Source organism: Salmo salar, chromosome 10, assembly GCF_965601325.2.
Source record: "Salmo salar chromosome 10, fSalSal1, whole genome shotgun sequence".
Classification (NCBI taxonomy): Eukaryota; Metazoa; Chordata; class Actinopteri; order Salmoniformes; family Salmonidae; genus Salmo; species Salmo salar.
The window spans coordinates 12,570,246-12,591,031 of record NC_138300.1 but is presented as its reverse complement, the minus strand read 5'-3'; the positions used below and the strand labels follow the sequence as shown (position 1 = coordinate 12,591,031).

Sequence of the window (20,786 nt, the reverse complement as noted above, 5' to 3'; positions counted from 1 at the left end):
ATGGATGGAGATAGGGATTTGGGCTTGGGGTTTACTTGATTCTCCATACTGGCCAATGATTATAATGGCAATTCTGAACCAACCATAAATTCACACATTGTGCCCCTGGACTGAAAGGATTTAAGTTCAATATGTCGCTAGGTGTAGAAGTTTAACTAGTTAACGTTGCCCATGAAAGGAAGTAAGGCTAGAGAGCAAGCATTTTAGCCAGGTAGCCTAGAAAAACCAAAAATAAAAGCATGTACTGTATGACAGAGTCACAGACCGTTTCGTCAACATGAAAGAAAGGCGGGTGGCATTGGCGTTTCTCCACAAATAGGGCTAGTGTCACGTCTACTCCTGCTTGTCGCAGGTTTACTCGACCACCGGTCCTGGCAACCATCATTACATGCGCTTGGCGTCAATCATTATGCGCACCTGCTCCTCATGATGAGGCACACCTGGACTCCATTTCCTCCCCTATATCTGGCACTCACTTCGGTTTATTCCCCAGGCAGTAATGATGTTGTTTCTTGTATTGTTCCATGGTTTGTTTATTATTAAACTCACCACTTGCTTCCCGACTCCCAGCGTCTACATTATAGTGAGTCAACATGTTTATCCTACTTGAACGCACGTACACATTACACAAACAAATCGTAACCATGGACAGCCACATCATGTTTAGATTACTTTGAATGGACTAAATTGTTTTCTTGTATCTTTCAGTTGACGCTATTAGACTAAGCATAGTTGATTTGATGACGTTGAAATGGTGCTGGAATAATGGAGGCAGCGCCTGTTTTCTTTGCGACTTCCGGTAATCCTCTGGGGTTGTAAATCAATAGTTTAGTCCGGAAATGTCGGAAACATTAACTTGCTTGACCGTGCTGTAGGTCATTTAACTTTTTTGTTACATGCATTATGCTTTGCGGACTTCACCGGACAGAGGTTACTTTCCGGTTTTGTGATTAAAAAAATGGTGTGGTTGAATTTATTCTGCCACTGTCTTATTGTCTCTGCTTTAGGCCTATAGTTCATATGCCTTGCAACCATGATGTAACAGGATATTATAGAGCTAACAACGCAATTATCACAACAGAGGTTGTAATATGGCTTTTTCCTGGCTTGGCTTCCCCAGTGATTTATTTTTATTTATATATATATATTTTTTAAATTACCCACTCACTGCTACTGTTAATTTAACACATTCAGACATTGAATCATTGAGTTTTTGTACCTAACCCTCAGTTTTCCATCTCTAGTGTTTAATGTAGATAGTATCTTCAGTTAAATTTGTATGAAGAAGGGGGGGAAATGTGTAAAATGTTGCGCTCTTGCTCTGTGTGACTCTTGCTACCTGTCACTCAAATGGCAAGGGGATGAATCTCATTGCCTGGAACGCGAATTGCTTAGGGCTGGCCCACATGTTGAGAAAATGGTGCGGCACAGCTTCCATAAAAGTCACTTTCAAACTAGGGATTTTGTGGCTAATTGAGGTAAACCAGTCATTTTGCTCATAGATTATGCATGTACAGTATGAACTACACATTGACACATCCAGTCCAAAGTGGGAGGTTTAAAAATACTTACTAGTTACCAATGTACCGTAGCATATCTTTAACACTGTTTCACTTCCTATAAACCACAATTGATGAGAGATTTTTATTTCCTCAATAAAATATTATATTGGGCAGAGTTGGGTTAAGTTGAGCCACCCTTATTTCTATGAAGCCACACACAACATTTAATCATTTGACCAGATATTTAGGAAGAGGTTATCCTTTCAAGGACTCTGAAGGAAGAAACCACATAGAAAAAGTGGTAAGCAAGATAAAATAAAATGATTTACACTAAGTCAAATTAATTTGTGTTAGAGGTTTCATGATGCTTGTATCTAAACCAAAGTAAATCATTAAGATTGTTCTATACATGAGTTAGGGTCTATATGAGCTTCAATACGAGGTCCTAAACCTAGCATGAATGTCCATTGCAACTGGGTGGACTAATATAGTCAACATGTTTTCCTTGGGGTAAGCTCAGCCAATGGGATAAGTTGAGCCAGTAGCAAGTTTTTCTTCCCAGGTGTAATGCAAGGCATTATAGCTGAGACATGTGGTAACAGTGCCTGGCCTATGTTAAATCTGATTTTTAAAATGGGGGAAGTACAGCTGGTGGTGTCAGTGTTAAAAGATGTTTCAAATTATTAAAAGATTGTGTTTGGGAAATAGACATGGTTTTTAACTAAGTGTTTAATATTTCATTCAGTACAGAAACTTGTTGGCAGCTCAATTTACCCCATACCAAGTTTTTTTTTGGACAAGCTATGTTTTCAAAACTGTTTAAATGAATTCTGATCACAACCTTATTCTAAAATTGATAATTGTTTTTTTTCCCCCTTATCTACACACAATACCCCATAATGACAAAGCAAAAACAAGTTTAGAAATTCAGCAAATGTATCAAACTTAAAAAAAGCTGAAATATCACTTTTACATAAGTACTCAAACCCTTTACTCAGTACTTTGTTGAAGCACCTTTGGCAGCGATTACAGCCTGAAGTCGTATTGGGTAGGACGCTAGAAACTTGGCACACCTGTATTTGGGGTGTTTCTCCCATTCGTCTTTGCAGATCCTCAAGCTCTGTCAGGTTGGATGGGGAGTGTAGTTGTACAGCTTTTTTTTTCTTCAGGTATCTCCAGAGATGTTTGATCGGGTTCAAGTCTGGGCTCTGGTTGGGCCACTCAAGGACGTTGAAACATGTCCCAAAGCCACTCCTGTGTTGTCTTGGCTGTGTGCGCTTGGGGTTATTATCCTGTTGGAAGGTTAACCTTTGCCCCAGTCTGAGGTCCTGAGCGCTCTAGTGCAGGTTTTCATAGAGAATCTCTCTGTACTTTGCTCTGTTCATCTTTCCCTCAATCCTGACTAGTCTCCCAGTCCCTGTCACTGAAAAACATCCCCACAGCATGATGCTGCCACCACCATGCATCACCGTAGGGATGGTGCCAGGTTTCTTCTAGATGTGATGCTTGGCATTCAGGCCAAAGAGTTCAATCTTGGTTTCATCAGACCAGAGAATTTTGTTTCTCATGGTCAGAGTACTTTAGGTGCCTTTTACTGAGGAGTGGCTTCCGTCTGACCACTGTACCATAAAGGCCTGATTGGTGGAGTGCTGCAGAGATGGTTGTCCTTCTGGAAGGTTCTCCCATCTCCACAGTGGAACTCTGGAGATCTGTCAGTGTGACCATCGGTTTCTTGGTCACCTCACTGACCAAGTCCCTCTTCCCACAATTACTCAGCGTGGCTGGGCGGCAAGCTCCAGGGACAGTCTTGGTGGTTCCAAACTTCTTTCATTTAAGAATGATGGAGGCAACTATGTTCTTGGGGACCTTCAAGGCGGCAGACTTTTTAATTTTTTTTGGCTACCCTTCCCCAGATCTGTGCTTCGACACAATCCTGTCTCGGAGCGCTACGGACAATTCCTTCGACCTCATGGCTTGGTTTTTGCTCTGATGTGCACTGTCAACTGTGGGACCATATAGACAGGTGTGTGCCTTTCCAAATTATGTCCAATCGATTGAATTTAAAACAGGTAGACTCCAACAATTAAGTTATAGAAACATCTCAAGGATGATCAATGGACACAGGATGCACCTGAGCTGAATTGAGTCTCAGAGCAAAGGGTCTGAATGCTTATGTATGTTCTGCTTTTTATTTTCAATACATTTGCAAAAATTTCAAAACCTGTTTTCAGTTGTCGTTAAGGGGTATTGTGTGTAGATTGATGAGGATAACATACATTTGATCAATTTCAGAATAAGGCTGTAACGTAACAAAATTTGGAACAAGTCAAGGGGTCTGAATACTTTCCAAATGCACTGTTTCTTTATTAGAAAGAATACTATATTTGCCTTGAAGGAGTGATGCTAAATGTTTCAACACACCCCACTCTCCCCTAACTGTATGGTCAGAATACTAAAATGAGGAGCAGGAAGTGAAGCCATTAATTGACCCCCTGTCAGACTCCATTTCATTCCTTTGGGGGTTAAATATACTTTAAGTCCATAGCAGAGGTGCTTTGGCGAACCATGCTTCCTGAGATCAGTAACCTTGCTTGAGACCTGCTCTACAGTCTAACAAGGTATTGTGACATACAGATAACCTGGGCTCATAGAAAATGTTGACTGTGAAGTGGGTCCTTGGTTCGCGCCCAGCACGAACAGCACAGGGATAGATCACAAAAAACAACTAATTCATCACATTAGCAGAAAAAAATATTGTTATCAGATTACATATACTTTTGAAAAACTAGATGACTTCGTGTTTACTTTTAAATTCAGAAAAGATAATTGCGGAAAAAAAATCTTTGGCACTAATCTTTTCTTAATAACATTCAAATCAGCATTGTAAAAAGGAGCACATTTTAAATTTGAAAAACGTGAGCGAGTCTGACCATAAATCAGAGACCACTGTGATGACACACCAAATGTGTTTGATGGATCGCGGGAAAAGACCACAAATAGACTTTTGTACCCTGCAGTCAAAGCTATGTCTTCCAATGGTGCGACTGCTGTCGGCATCCAAAGATTATCCGACTTGAATAAACGCTTGGAGGTAAATATTAGAGAGACTGTGTAGTCTACGGCGATACAGATGTCACTTATTATTGATATCTACATAGCGCATTGATGTGAATCACACTGCTCTCTCATTTAGCTAATTGCGCTTTAGGGATTGTGGTTGTTGTGGATGACTGTTTACAAATCTAAATGTGTATTTGAAGCCAATAATGGTTGAAATCAAGAAGTTAAACTGCCTGTCAATCATTGATTTTGAAACCAGTGGACAGCCAGTGAAAAATGCGCTCTTGCAGCAGCAGCAGCATAGTGCGGATCCCATCCTATGGAATCAGTGGGGCTTTTCTTGCTCAATCTAATTCATGCTGATATTTAAAAATAATCCATAGGCCTAATGGACACATGCTCAAACTCGCACACTTTTGATAGACTTAAAGGGGCAATATGTAGTTCCTACATTCATTTTGGGATTTATATAATTTATATCCATTGATGCTTGAAGAATATAACTTATAAATGCCTCATGAGTTTAGTTAAACTGTCACACTCCATGAGAACCCAAATATAAGCTTTTTTTTCCCCTGCATATCATTGTAAATGCAAACACACACTTTATAGCCTCATAGCCTGTGGATTTGCCCTTTTAAACAGCTGCATATTATCAAGATATCGAAGTGTCACCAACAGGTAAACAATAGTCCTATAGCAAATGCAGCATATGACATTCATTTTTCACATGTAAATAGTACTTTTTAGTAGTGCTGAAAGCATTCCATTATTTTGGAACTCGAATCAATGAGCCCAATCAGTCCTCCATGACAACACAATCATAAACAACAGAGTAGGGCTGGCTAATAAATCATTCGTTTTGTGGTCATGCTCAGGTAAAACAATTTGGCTAATCTATACTTCGATATTTTCAACTCCTATCCTTGAAGATCAAGGGGTATAACATTTATTGGAAATCTGATAGACTTTGGATTTTTATGTAAAGATAATTTAATAGTATTGTATGTAGTAGATAGCTATGGGTTAGAAGAAGCCTATATAAACAACCCATAAACATTTGGCCAGCTATGTAAACTTTAACATTGATTTATCCTGCAATAGATGTTTAATTGGCAACATACATTTTTGTCTTCTTCTAAAGCCTCTTAAGGGGAAAGTAATCTAAAAGTAACTGAATGTAATCAGATTACGTTACTGAGTTTGAGTAATCCAAAAGTGACTATAATTTTGGACAGGAAACCGTAACGAATTACGTTTATAAAAGTAACCTACCCAACCCTGGCTGTTACACATGGACCCATGTAAACATCCATAAAATACCCATGCACACAAGTGCTGGAACTTTATAAAAAAATTAATAATTTCACCTTTATTTAACAAGGTAGGCCAGTTGAGAAGTTCTCATTTACAACTGCAGCATGGCCAAGATAAAGCAAAGCAGTGCGACAAAACCAACAGTTAGACACAAACGTACAGTCAGTAACACAAAATAAAATCAAAATAGAAAAAGCTACAGTTGAAGTCGGAAGTTTACATACACTTCAACCACTCAACAAATGTCTTGTTACCAAACTATAGTTTTGGCAAGTCGGTTAGGACATCTACTTTGTGCATGGCACAGGTAATTTTTCCAACAATTGTTTGCAGACAGATTATTTCACTTATTATTCACTGTATCACAATTCCAGTGGGTCAGAAGTTTACATACACCAAGTTGACTGTGCCTTTAAACAGCTTGGAAAATTCCAGAAAATGTCATGGCTTTAGAAGCTTCTGATAGGCTAATTGACATCATTTGAGTAAATTTAGAGGTGTACCTGTGGATGTATTTCAAGGCCTACCTTCACACTCAGTGCCTCTTTGCTTGACATCATGGGAAAATCTAAAGAAATCAGCTAAGACCTCAGAAAAAAATTGTAGACCTCCAAGTCTTGCTCATCGTTGGGAGCAATTTCCAAGAGCCTGAAAGTACCACGTTCATCGGTACAAACCTCATGGGACCACGCAGCCGTCATACCGCTCAGGAAGGAGACACGTTCTGTCTCCTAGAGATAAACGTACTTTGGTGTGAAAAGTGCAAATCAATCCCAGAACAGCAGCAAAGGACCCTATGACAATGCTGGAGGAAACGGGTACAAAAGTATCTATATTGACAGTAAAATGAGTCCTATATCAACATAACCTGAAAAGCCGTTCAGCAAGGAAGAAGCCACTGCTCCAAAACCTCCATTAAAAAAAGCCAGACTGCGGTTTGCAACTGCACATGGGGACAAAGATGAGAGATTTTGGAGAAATGTCCTCTGCTCTGATGAAAAACAAATTGAACTGTTTGGCCATAATGACCATTGTTATGTTAGGAGGGAAAAAGGGAGAGGCTTGCAAGCCGAGGAATACCATCCCAACCGTGAAGCACGGGGGTGGCAACATGTTGTGGGGATGCTTTGCTGCAGGGGGGACTGGTGCACTTCACAAAATAGATGGCATCATGAGAGAGGAAAATTATGTGGATATATTGAAGCAACATCTCAAGACATCATTCAGGAAGTTAAAGCTTGGTCACAAATGGGTCTTCCAAATGGACAATGACCCCAAGCGTACTTCCAAAATTGTGGCAAAATGGCTTAAGGACAACAAAGTCAAGGTATTGGAGTGGCCATCACAAAGCCCTGACATCATCCTATAGAACATTTGTGGGCAGAACTGAAAAAGCGTGTGCGAGCAAGGAGGCCTACAAACCTGACCCAGTTACACCAGCTCTGTCAGGAGGAATGGGCCAAAATTCACCCAACTTATTTTGGGAAGCTTGTGGAAGGCTACCCAACATTTTTGACCCAAGTTAAACAATTTAAAGGCAATGCTACCAAATACTAATTGAGTGTATGTAAACTTCTGACCCACTGGGAATGTGATGAAAGAAATAAAAGCTGAAAGAAATAATTCTCTATTATTCTGACATTTCACATTCTTAAAATAATGTGGTGATCCTAAGGGATTTTAACTTGGATTAAATGTCAGGAATTGTGAAACTGAGTTTAAATGTATTTGGCTAAGGTGTATGTAAACTTCCGACTTCAACTGTATGTACAGTGTGCAAATGTAGGGAGGTAGGCAATAAATAGGCCATAGAGGCGAATATTACTATTTAGCATTAAAACTGGAGTGATAGATGTGCAGATGATGATGGGCAAGTAGAGATACTGGGGTGCAAAAGAGCAAGAGTGTAAGTAAAAATGTGGGGATGAGGTACTCAAGTGTGCTATTTACAGATTGGCTGTATATAGTGATCAGTAAGCTTCTCTGACAGCTGATGCTTAAAGTTAGAGGGAGATTTAAGACTATCTTCAGGGATTTTTGCAATTCGTTCCAGTCATTGGCAGCAGAGAACTGGAAGGGAAGGCGGCCAAAGCAAGTGTTGGCTTTGGGGATGACCATTAGAATATACCTGCTGTAGTGTGTTGTATGGGTGGGTGTTGCTATGGTGACCAGTGAGCTGAGATGAGGCGGGGCTTTACCTAACAAAGACTTATAGATGACCTGGAGCCAGTGGGTTTGGCGTCGGCTATTTAATGAGGGCCAGCCAACGAGCGCATACAGGTCGCAGTGGTGGGTAGTATATGGGGCTTTGGTGATAAAACAGATGGCACTGTGATGGACTACATCCAGTTTGCTGAGTAGTGTTGGAGGCTATTTTGTAAATGACGTCACCGAAGTCAAGTATAGGTAGGATAGTCAGTTTTACGAGGGTATTTTGGAGGCATGAGTGAAGGATGCTTTGTTGCGAAATAGGAAGCCGATTCTAGATTTAATTTTGGATTGGAGATGCTTAATGTGAGTCTGGAAGGAGAGTTTACAGTCTAACCAGACACCTAGTTATTTGTAGCTGTTGACATATTATAGGTCAGAACCGTCCAGAGTAGTGATACTAGTCGGGCGGGAGTGTGTGCACTTAGTTTTACTAGCATTTAAAAGCAGTTGGAGGCCACGGAAGGAGAGTTGTATGGCATTGAAGCTCGTCTGGAGGTTTAACAGTGTCCAAAGAAGGGCCAGAAGTATACAGAATGGTGTCGTCTCCGTAGAGGTGGATCAGAGAATCACCAGCAGCAAGAGCGACGTCATTAATATATACTGAGGACAGTCAGCCCGAGAATTGAACCCTGTGGCACCCCATAGAGACTGCCAGAGGTCCGGACAACAGGCCCTCCGATTTGACACACTGAACATTGTCTGAGAAGTAGTTGGTGAACCAGGCGAGACATTCATTTGAGAAGCCAAGGCAATTGAGTCTGCTGATAAGAATGCGGTGATTGACAGTCGAAAGCCTTGGCCAGGTCGATGAAGACGGCTGCACAGTACTGGATTTTATCGATGGCAGTTATGATAACGTTTAGGACCTTGAGCATGGCTGAGGTGCACCCTTGACCAGCTCGGAAACCAGATTGCATAGTGGAGAAGGTGCGGTGGGATTCGAAATGGTTGGTTATCTGTTTTATTATTAACTTGGCTTAAGATTTTAGAAAGGCAGGGCAGGTTAGATATTGGTCTAACAGTTTGGGTCTAGAGTGTCTCCCCCTTTGAAGAGGGGGATGACCGCGGCAGCTTTCCAATATTTGGGGATCTCAGACGATACGAGAGGTTGAGTCTGAGATAGTAATAGGGGTTGCAACAATTTCACGGCGAAGAATTTTAGAAAGAGGGTCCAGATTGTCTAGCCCAGCTGATTTGTAGGATCCAGATTTTTCAGCTCTTTCACAACATCAGCTGTCTGGTTTTGGGTGGGGGGGGGGGGGGGGGGGATGGATATTGGCCGGGGTAGGGTTAGCCAGGTGGAAAGCATGGCCAGCTGTAGAAAAACGCTTATTGAAATGATCGATTTTCTATCCTCAGTGCAGTGTGCAGCTGGGAGGAGGTGCTCTTATTCTCCATTGGCTTTAGTGTCCCATAGCTTTTTGGAATAAGTGCTACAGGAAGCAAATTTCTGTTAGGAAAGCTAAGGCTAGCTTTTTCAAACTGACTGAGTATATTGATTCCTGACTTCTCTGAAAAGTTGCATATCGCGGGGGCTATTCGATGCTAATGCAGAACGCCACAGGATGTTTTTGTGCTGGTCAAGGGCAGACGGGTCTGGAGTGAACCAAGGGCTATGTCCGTTCTTAGTTATACTTTTTTTGAATGGGGCATGCTTATTGAAGATAGAGAGGAAAGCACTTTTGAAGAGTGACCAGGCATTCTCTACTGACAGGATGAGGTCAAAATCCTTCCAGGATACCCGGGCCAGGTCAATTAGAAAGGCCTGCCCGCTGAAGTGTTTTAGGGAGCCTCCTGTCACAACGGGAGATCCTGTTGAACCCCCCTCGGACGGTTACGTCGGCAGACCAGTCGTGATGGATCGACGGGGGCCAAAGCGGTATTGAAGCCCAGGAATTATCTGATAGATCTCTTCGGCTAGCTGGGAGATGGGCCTAGCGCAAGGCTAGCTCCAGGCTAACTGGTGCTTGCATCGGGACAGACGTTAGCAAGGAGTAGTCACTCAGATAGCAGCTAGCTAGCTGCGATGATCCGGAGTTAAGGTTCAGAGCTTGCGGTAGGAATGCAGTCCGATATGCTCTGGGTTGATATCGTGCTGTGCAGGCTGGCAGGAGTTGACCGGGATGAGGCTGGCAGATGTCCGAGTTAACGGTGATGACCGCTAGCTGTGGCTAACTGACTACTAGCTGGTAGCTAGTTAGCTGGCTCGCTTCTGAAGCGGGTTCTAAAGTATAAAAAATAGCAGATCCGTACCGCAGAGGCGGGTTGCAGCAGAGTTTGTTCAGTCCGTAGATGGAAGTTGAGATTAAAAATATACTGCTCAAAAAAATAAAGGGAACACTTAAACAACACATCCTAGATCTGAATGAAAGAAAAAATCTTATTAAATACTTTTTTCTTTACATAGTTGAATGTGCTGACAACAAAATCACACAAAAATAATCAATGGAAATCCAGTTTATCAACCCATGGAGGTCTGGATTTGGAGTCACACTCAAAATTTAAGTGGAAAACCACACTACAGGCTGATCCAACTTTGATGTAATGTCCTTAAAACAAGTCAAAAATGAGGCTCAGTAGTGTGTGTGGCCTCCACGTGCCTGTTTGACCTCCCTACAACGCCTGGGCATGCTCCTGATGAGGTGGCGGATGGTCTCCTGAGGGATCTCCTCCCAGACCTGGACTAAAGCATCCGCCAACTCCTGGACAGTCTGTGGTGCAACGTGGCGTTGGTGGATGGAGCGAGACATGATGTGCTCAATTGGATTCAGGTCTGGGGAACGGCGGGCCAGTCCATAGCATCAATGCCTTCCGCTTGCAGGAACTGCTGACACACTCCAGCCACATGAGGTCTAGCATTGTCTTGCATTAGGAGGAACCCAGGGCCAACCGCACCAGCATATGGTCTCACAAGGGGTCTGAGGATCTCATCTTGGTACCTAATGGCAGTCAGGCTACCTCTGGCGAGCACATGGAGGGCTGTGCGGCCCCCCCAAAGAAATGCCACCCCACACCATGACTGACCCACTGCCAAACCGGTCATGCTGGAGGATGTTGCAGGCAGCAGAACGTTCTCCACGGAGTCTCTAGACTCTGTCACGTGCTCAGTGTGAACCTGCTTTCATCTGTGAAGAGCACAGGGCGCCAGTGGCGAATTTGCCAATCTTGGTGTTCTCTGGCAAATGCCAAACGTCCTGCACGGTGTTGGGCTGTAAGCACAACCCCCACCTGTGGACGTCGGGCCCTCATACCACCCTCATGGAGTCTGTTTCTGACCGTTTGAGCAGACACACGCACATTTGTGGCCTGCTGGAGGTCATTTTGCAGGGCCCTGGCAGTGCTCTTCCTGCTCCTCCTTGCACAAAGGCGGAGGTAGCGGTCCTGCTGCTGGGTTGTTGCCCTCCTACGGCCTCCTCCACGTCTCCTGATGTACTGGCCTGTCTCCTGGTAGCGCCTCCATGCTCTGGACACTACGCTGACAGACACAGCAAACCTTCTTGCCACAGCTCGCATTGATGTGCCATCCTGCATGAGCTGCACTACCTGAGCCACTTGTGTGGGTTGTAGACTCCGTCTCATGCTACCACTAGAGTGAAAGCACCGCCAGCATTCAAAAGTGACCAAAACATCAGCCAGGAAGCATAGGAACTGAGAAGTGGTCTGTGGTCACCACCTGCAGAACCACTCCTTTATTGGGGGTGTCTTGCTTATTGCCTATAATTTCCACCTGTTGTCTATTCCATTTGCACAACAGCATGTGAAATTTGTCAATCAGTGTTGCTTCCTAAGTGGACAGTTTGATTTCACAGAAGTGTGATTGACTTGGAGTTACATTGTGTTTAGTGTTCCCTTTTATTTTTTGAGTAGTGTGTATATACGAAGAAAAACTATATATACAAGGGACGGACAAGACAATCAAAACAGACATCTCACTGTTACGCCATCTTGGACGACTATAATAATCAAAGATTTACGGTAAACTGCATTTCCTTCATGAGAAAAAAATATACATATGGTTTCAACTTGACATAAAATATTAATATCTAAAAACGAATAAGCAGTTGTTGCACATCTGCTGATGGTGTCAGCATTTCTTTATGGGAGAACATGGAGGCTACAGACCAGATCAACGTGACACTTTTTAAAGGAGTCCACACTGTCTTTTTGACCAAAGATAAGGGCTATCTCTTTGATGGGGTGTGACGGAAACACCTGAAGGTAGATTAAAAGTGCAAGAGTAAATTGAAGGTAAATCGTAATGGGCGGATCCTGTTATGGGTGTAAGATCGCGTAACGTCGCGTAACGCACTCTGTAGGTGTGGCTACATTGCGCCCTCTGAGTAAATGCCATTAAACCGCTTACAACCCTCCTACTTGCTGGCCAACAGATTTTCTGGAGGAGTTTTTATTCAATGGGGTTTTCAGTAAATTTCTCTTAAGCCATCCCTTTTTAAAATGCGGTTCACCTTTTTAATTAGAATTTTGTCGACGGACTTAATATAATACATGCAGAGAACGGGTTCAGAATATAGGGATCAATTAAAGAAAGCCATCTATGCATATTAGTCTCAGTATCAGCACCCACTGGCAGATTTAAATATACTCTGATCTTGTAGGTTATTTAAACTAATTTTAGGGTTAGGAACATATGAATCATTAAAACGGTTTGGATTTCATTTACGCACGAAATACTGTATATTGAAGAATAAAAAAATGGTGGTTTGATTCATCCGGAAAGTTGTCATATTCAAGTTAAATCCAATATATATTGGAAGTTGGAGAAAAAAAGTGTACAATAGGGGTTGAACAATAATCATATAAATCTACCCTAATTCTCTAATGGAACTGTATGACAACGGTCCAGTCGTGAACCGTGCGCCAGGGTCCAGGTTTAACCAGCTAAGTGTGGTCTAAATTCTGTAATGATTCAAATCGGCTACATGTCCTATATTGCCCAACGTTAGCCTAATATGATCCACTAATGCTAGCGACCCTCAATTTACAAGAATGTGAGAGGAAAGAAAGGTTAACTGAAAGGAATGCATTTATGCAAAAAATAAATGTATGTTGGTATTAAAGATGGTAGCTCCCGATAGTGGCTAATATTTCCCTTACACCGCAATCTTTTTAGTAACTGCAGTACACTACAAATACTGCATCCAAAATAACACTGTTCTTTTACTGCAATACTTTCGTAGTGTAACTGCAGTTACAGTGCTGTATAACCGCAATTCAACTGCAGTTATTCTGCAATTTCTGCGTCCAAAATAACAAACGACTACAATTACTGCACTTCTATTTTATTGCAGTTTCGCTAACGGCTATCTTTTTTGGAAAGGGTTAACATTATACACGTTGTAAAGTAAAACGGAGAAAAGTTTGGCAGGTTCAGCCCTACAGAAGCCTATAGCTTAGGTATCCAAATTTCATCCACACAAATTGAGGGCACATTATTACTAATCTGAGTAAAAGCACAGCTATTTATAGCCTATTTTCACTGTATTTACAATTCCCTTTTCCAAACAGATCTCATTTACCTAACTCTTACCAAAATAACACCAATTTACAACTTGATAACACCTTACTTGACACCTGGTATCATAACAGCTGACATATGTGTTATGACCATATTATGACACTTTGACCCGTATGTCACAACAGGAGAAAATATATTGCCTTATTTTATGGCTGGTTATAAAGCCTACACAAGAGTGGCAAAACCCACACTTATTCCAATATTCTTTTTCCCCTGCTAAGAAGTTTACTTTCATTTGAAAGTTTGTTTCTTAAATAATTTGTTATTAGTTATTTAGGCATGTTTTCATCATTTTAAATACAGTAACTTTTAGAAAATAGACTTTGACACTGTCAAGAAGCAATATGACCATCCTAATCATCTAAGTCAGATAGGCCTATCACGTGTTTACCATTATCAGTCAAAAAGAGGGTGTCTTGTCCTGCTTCTGTAATCTGCTCGTCCATTCAATCCAGTCATCAGCAACAGAGCATTGGGGGTAGGTGCATGTCTGACATCAATGTGTACACAATTACAATGATCATTTAATATGGTAAAAATATATCTATATAACATAAACATACTGTTGACATGTAGGCTGTGGTATAATGGAATGTTTTGCCTTGTTTTTGTAGGTTTTGACACTTTATGTAGGTGCCATAACCAGCCATAAAATAACACTATGTCATAACAGGTCTAAATGTCTCATGACAGTGTTATGACAAGTAATCAGTTTATTTGTCACTTGCACCGAATACACCTTACAGTGAAATGCTTACTTACAGGCTCTAACCAGTAGTGCAAAAAAGGTATTAGGTGAACAATAGGTAAGTAAAAAAATAAAAAGACAGTGAAAAACAGTAGTGAGGCTATATACAGTAGCGAGACTACATACAGACACCGGTTAGTCAGGCTGATTGAGGTTGTATATACATGTAGATATGGTTAGTGACTGTGCATATATGAACAGAGAGTAGCAGTAGCGTAAAGATGGGTTTGTGAGTATGCGGGACACAATGCAGATAGCCCAGTTAGCCAATGTGCGGGAGCACTGGTTGGTCGGGCCAATTTAGGTAGTATGTACATGAATGTATAGTTAACGTGACTGTGCATATATGATAAACAGAGTAGCAGCAGCGTAAAAGAGGGGTTGGGGGGGTACACAATGTAAATAGTCCGGGAAGCCATTTGATTACCTGTTCAGGAGTCTTATGGCTTGGGGGTAAAAATTGTTGAAGCCTTTTTGTCCTAGACTTGGCACTCCGGTACAGCTTGCCATGCGGTAGTAGAGAGAACAATCCCGTCTGGATTATTGCAACTCGCTGTTGGCTGGGCTCCCTGCTTGTGCCATTAAACCCCTACAACTCATCCAGAACGCCGCAGCCCGTCTGGTGTTCAACCTTCCCAAGTTCTCTCACGTCACCCCGGTCCTCCGCTCTCTCCACTGGCTTCCAGTCGAAGCTCGCATCCGCTACAAGACCATGGTGCTTGCCTACGGAGCTGTGAGGGGAACGGCACCTCCGTACCTTCAGGCTCTGATCAGGCCCTACACCCAAACAAGGGCACTCCGTTCATCCACCTCTGGCCTGCTCGCCTCCCTACCTCTGAGGAAGCACAGTTCCCGCTCAGCCCAGTCAAAACTGTTCGCTGCTCTGGCACCCCAATGGTGGAACAAGCTCCCTCACGACGCCAGGACAGCGGAGTCAATCACCACCTTCCGGAGACACCTGAAACCCCACCTCTTCAAGGAATACCTGGGATAGGATAAAGTAATCCTTCTAACCCCCCCCCCCTTAAAGATTTAGATGCACTATTGTAAAGTGGTTGTTCCACTGGATATTATAAGGTGAATGCACCAATTTGTAAGTCGCTCTGGATAAGAGCGTCTGCTAAATGACTTAAATGTAAATGTAAATGACTGGGGTAGCTGGGGTCTTTGACAATTTTTAGGGCCTTCCTCTGACACTGCCTGGTGTAGAGGTCCTGGATGGCAGGCAGCTTAGCCCCAGTGATATCCTGGGCCGTAAGCACTACCCTCTGTAGTGCCTTGCGGTCAGAGCCCGAGCAATTGCTGTACCAGGCAGTGATGCAACCAGTCAGGATGCTCTCGACGTTGCAGCTGTAGAACCTTTTGAGGATCTCAGGACCCATGCCAAATCTTTTAGTTTCCTGAAGGGGAATAGGCTTTGTCGTGCCCTCTTCACGACTGTCTTGGTGTGTTTGGACCATTCTAGTTTGTTGTTGATGTGGACACCAAGGAACTTGAAGCTCTCAACCTGCTCCACTACAGCCCTGTCGATGAGAATGGGGGCGTACTCGGTCCTCCTTTTCCTGTAGTCCACAATCATCTCCTTAGTCTTGGTTACGTTGAGGGATACGTTGTTATTCTGGCACTGGCCAGGTCTCTGACCACCTCCCTATAGGCTGTCTTGTCGGTGATCAGGCCTACCACAGTTGTCATCAGCAAACTTAATGATGATGATGGTGTTGGAGTTGTGCCTGGCCATGCAGTCGTGGGTGAACAGGGAGTACAGGAGGGGACTGAGCACGCACCTCTGGGGGGCTCCAGTGTTGAGGATTAGCGTGGCAGATGTGGTGTTACCTACCCTCACCACCTGGGGGAGGCCGTCAGGAAGTCCAGGATCCAGTTGCAGAGGGAGGTGTTTAGTCCCAGGATCCTTAGCTTAGTGATGAGCTTTGAGGGTACTATGATGTTGAACGCTGAGCTGTAGTCAATGAACAGCATTCTCACATAAGTGTTCCTTTTGTCCAGGTGGGAAAGGGCAGTGTAGAGTGCAATAGAGATTGCATCATCTGTGGATCTGTTTGGGCGGTATGCAAATTGGAGTGGGTTTAGGGTTTCTGGGATAATGGTGTTGATGTGAGCCATTACCAGCCTTTCAAAGCACTTCATGGCAACGGACGTGAGTGCTACGCGTCTGTAGTCATTTAGGCAGGTTGCCTTTGTTATGACATGGTCATAACCATATGACACTGGGTGTCAAGTGTTACTGTTATTTCTATTGGGGGGAAAAAATTAAGTAGATATTTTTCCCCACTTGGAACAGGTAGGCTCGCTAGACTTTGTTAATGGTTTCCTGCGCGTAAAGGTGGTGGCATTATTGCGGGAATTAAGTCAAGGTCAGAATATGGTATATCTGTAGACACACCTCCACCATACCTTCATTTATTTGAGTTCCACCTCAAACGAGTAGTGCGTTAATAGCATGCTATTCTCATGCTTAAATTCAAGGTCAGAATATGCATAAGGGAATTGCGTTCCATTTACGCCCGCTTAACTTGGTTCGGAATCTGGGCCCAATAGTTTCGAAGTAGCTGATATAGGATCAGTTTTTGCCTTAAACATTCCTACTCTGAGAAAATATTTATGAATATGGGCCCTGTTTTGTAAATCTGGTCTGTAAGTAATCCATATTTACTACTAAACAAAATAATAAACGCAACATGTAAATTGTTGGTCCCATGTTTCATGAGCTGAAATAAGATACCTCAAATGTTGTGCACAATTTTGTTTACATCCCTGTTGGTGAGCATTTCTCTTTTGCCAAGATAGTCCACCCACCTGACAGGTGTGTGGCATATCAAGAAGCTGGTTAAACAGAATGATCATTACACAGATGCACCTTGTGATGGGGATAGTAAAAGGCCACTCTAAAATTTGCAGTTTGGTCACACAACACAATGCCACAGATGTCTCAAATGTTGAGGGAGTGTGCAATTGGCATGCAGACTGCAGGAATGTCCACAAGAGATGTTTGATAGATAATTGATGTTAATTTCTCTTCCATATGCCGCCTCAACGTCATTTTTGAGAATTTGTCAGTACCTCCAACTGGCCTCACAACCGCAGACCACGCATGTTATGGCGTTGTGTGGGTGAGCGGTTTTCTGATGTTAACATTGTGAACATGGTGTGCCGCTTGGTGGGGGTGGGGTTATGGTATGGGCAGGCATAAGCTACGGACAACAAACACACTTGCATGTTATCGATGGCAATTTTAATGCACAGGGATACCGTGACGAGATCCTGAGGCCCACTGTCATGCCATTCATCCACCGCCCTCACCTCGTGATTCAGCATAATGCACATCCTCATGTCGCAAGGATCTGTACACAATACCTGGAAGTGGAAAATGTCCCAGTCCTTCCATGGGCTGCATATTCACCAGACATGTCACCCATTGAGCATGTTTGTGTTGCAGTTCCCACCAATATCCAGCAACTTCGCACAGCCATTGAAGAGTGGGGCAACATCCTGCAGGCCACAATCAACAGCCTACTTAAATGTATGCGTCGTGCTGCATGAGGCAAGCGGTCACACCAGATACTGACTTAATTATTTATTTTTATCCTCGCCCCTACCCAATGTTTTGTATCTGTGACCAACAGATGCAGATCTGTATTCTCATTCATGGGAAATCCATAGAATAGGGCCTAATGGAATTATTTGAATTGAATGATTTCCTTACATGAACTCTAACTCAGTAAAATCTTTGAAATTGTTGCATTTTATATTTTGTTCAGTGTAAATATTGTAATGTTTAGGCAATGTTTAGTGCAGTAAGACTAATTGTTTAAGATGACACTAACCTAATACGACGCCCTATGGTGGATCCATAGTACTACAGTTTATGGTAGCCAGTTAACCACTGAACATGTGTGTGAGCCATGCAACACTTTTATATAAACAACCATCAACTCGATCTGTCTCAACATAATTTTATTATTCATATTGAACATATGGAATATTACATTCTCAATCTGTCTCGTCTTTGTCTATTCCACCTATAGACATGAAGCTGATGACTGTAGATGCTGGTTCTGTTGCTTCTGGTGGGGTCTCACGCCCATTGGAACTCTGGAAAAGATAAAGAATTTATAGACTTTATCCATATTATCATGAAATGGGTCAATAACATAATCGACATTGATGCTCTTTTTTTCTTTTAGGCCATTATTTATTATCCACACCTGCAGGCTAGTAGTTGGAAACAAACAAGTGTCACATACTCAACAACTCTGTCCTCCTCCCCTTCATATGGGAACAATAATTCAGGCAGAGCAGGCCCAGTAGATGTGATCCGGAGACTAAATCTTTCCCCAATCTCTGTGGAGTCATTACTAAAAACAACAACAACCAGGGTCTCTTTCACCAACATTTTCAATTGAAACTAACAGAAGCCTAATTCTTTTAGGCAGGGGGGAAACCCGCCCTGCCTCTACCATGGAAGAAACACTGCTGATGAGATTCGTTGAGCAGTACTCCCTGTGACTGGACCGAAATACTACACAACGAAAGCCAAGGAAGCAGGAGATAAGCAGAATGAAGAAATTAAAAACGGGACCAAAGGTCCACAGCCCAATCAAGCTAATCTGGGAGCAAACAGAGCAGAAGCAGCCGCAAGTCCTCAATAGAGGATAAGCCAAACTGATCAAATCAAAATAAGTCCCAGAGAGGACCACAGCTACAACAATCACTTTTAACCCTCAGATATAGGAGTCAAATAGATTTTTCAAATACTTGTGCTACTTCATTTAGTTTGTCCAGTAAATTGTAAAGTACTGGAATGGTTACAACAAATCTCCAATTGCACATTTCAATCGCCCCTCAAAGTATTAGAAAATATTTGAGATGTATTTGACCAAGGTCTGATAATCACTGCTTCATTCTTGTGCTTTAACATCCATTTAAGACGTGGTAAAAATCCTGAGCGGGCACAAGAATACCTGGGGGGTGGTCTGGAAGGGGGCTCTGTCAGGAAGTTAGCATTTTTCAAACACCTGAAACGGCTTTTTCCTGAGAAATGGCTTTTTCCTAATCATTATGCTTAAGTCGGTTAAAAAAATTAAAAATCTGCATGTCTAACTGTACCTTTTGAGCTGTCTGTGTCCTCCTGATTGGTGGTTATTTTGTTAAAGAAACTAAACATGCTACTCTGCATCGCTGCAAAAAATGTAAAGGAATGTGAGTCTTATTAAATAATTGCTTGCTTTTTTTTTTTTTTTAAGTCTACCAACCTTGCCAGTAGGCATGCCAGCTAAGATAATTAGACAAGCTAGCTACTCTAACTTGATTGATAGCCTGCAATGGCTTCTTGGTAGCTAGTTGGGAGATCGGAGACATATCTTGGCTAGCTAAAGCCAACTTCATAAAATTGCTCGGTGGCTAGTAGTATTACAAAGAAACACCAGCCCAAAATTCAACAACAAAAATAAGTCACGTTTATGGCAATGTCTGTGTATTTAGAGAAATATGTATTGGAGAAATAATAAACTTTCACAATTGGAGACCTAAAATCACCGCTTTTTATTTTGTGAATACAGGGGAAGTGTAAATAGGCGTCAGTCTACATAACTGTAGGGGAAGCACTGAATACATCTACACTCATAAAGCAGAGCGCTTCAGTTCATAGACCTTCTCTGACTTGCTGAATGAGTAATAATAATGTCACCATGATGAACTGCCATCTGGACACTGTTCCTCCATTACAGAGAGCACTCATTAGATTACGGACACATATGTGCATGCGCATACAAAACGCACAAAATCTCAGGTCATAAAGGGGACTAGGAGGACACAAACAGTGGAGGAGATGGAGAGCAGCTCTCCCCAGCTGAGGTGACCAGAGGTCACACTTCTACACACGCAAATGTGAAAAGATTTTACAAAAAAAATGTAGAACTGATATTTTGTAACACCATATTTTTAGACCACTGTCACTACATTTTCTGGAGTAGGATATGCTTTCATTTGTGGCCTCTAGATAGAGGTGCAATCACAGTAATGAGGTTCCCATTCCTTTCAAAAACGTTGGATATTCCTCTGCTTATAATGCTTTGTATGGGTTTCTTGGCTGCTGCTGAGGAACTGATTCACAACAATCACTTGACAAAATAATTGGACAAGAAGGGTTCAGATTCAAGTAAACTCAGACTAAAACACATGGAAATGTTACATGCTGACCAAACCGGCTCTGCGCGCCATCGTGATTTTGTTTATCCCCATCTGATGCATCCATGACACAGGTTAAAATACAAAAACCAACTATATTAATTTGGGAATAGGTTGAAAAACAAACATTCATGGCCATTTAGCTACCTTGCTGTTGCTTGCTAATTTGTCCTGGGAGACAAACATTGGGTTGTTATTTTACCTGAAA

At 42.3% G+C, this 20,786-nt stretch overlaps 1 protein-coding gene across 1 annotated transcript in view; it reads left to right on the top strand.

The window, feature by feature from the left end:
• The first annotated feature begins 560 nt into the window (after positions 1 to 560).
• The window catches only part of LOC106613510 (E3 ubiquitin-protein ligase UHRF1), a 51,259-nt gene continuing 31,033 nt past the window's right edge, over positions 561 to 20,786 (top strand). The window contains exon 1 of the mRNA XM_014215847.3: positions 561 to 583. The gene's annotated coding sequence lies outside the window, so the exon portion shown is untranslated. The remainder of the gene's footprint in view (positions 584 to 20,786) is intronic.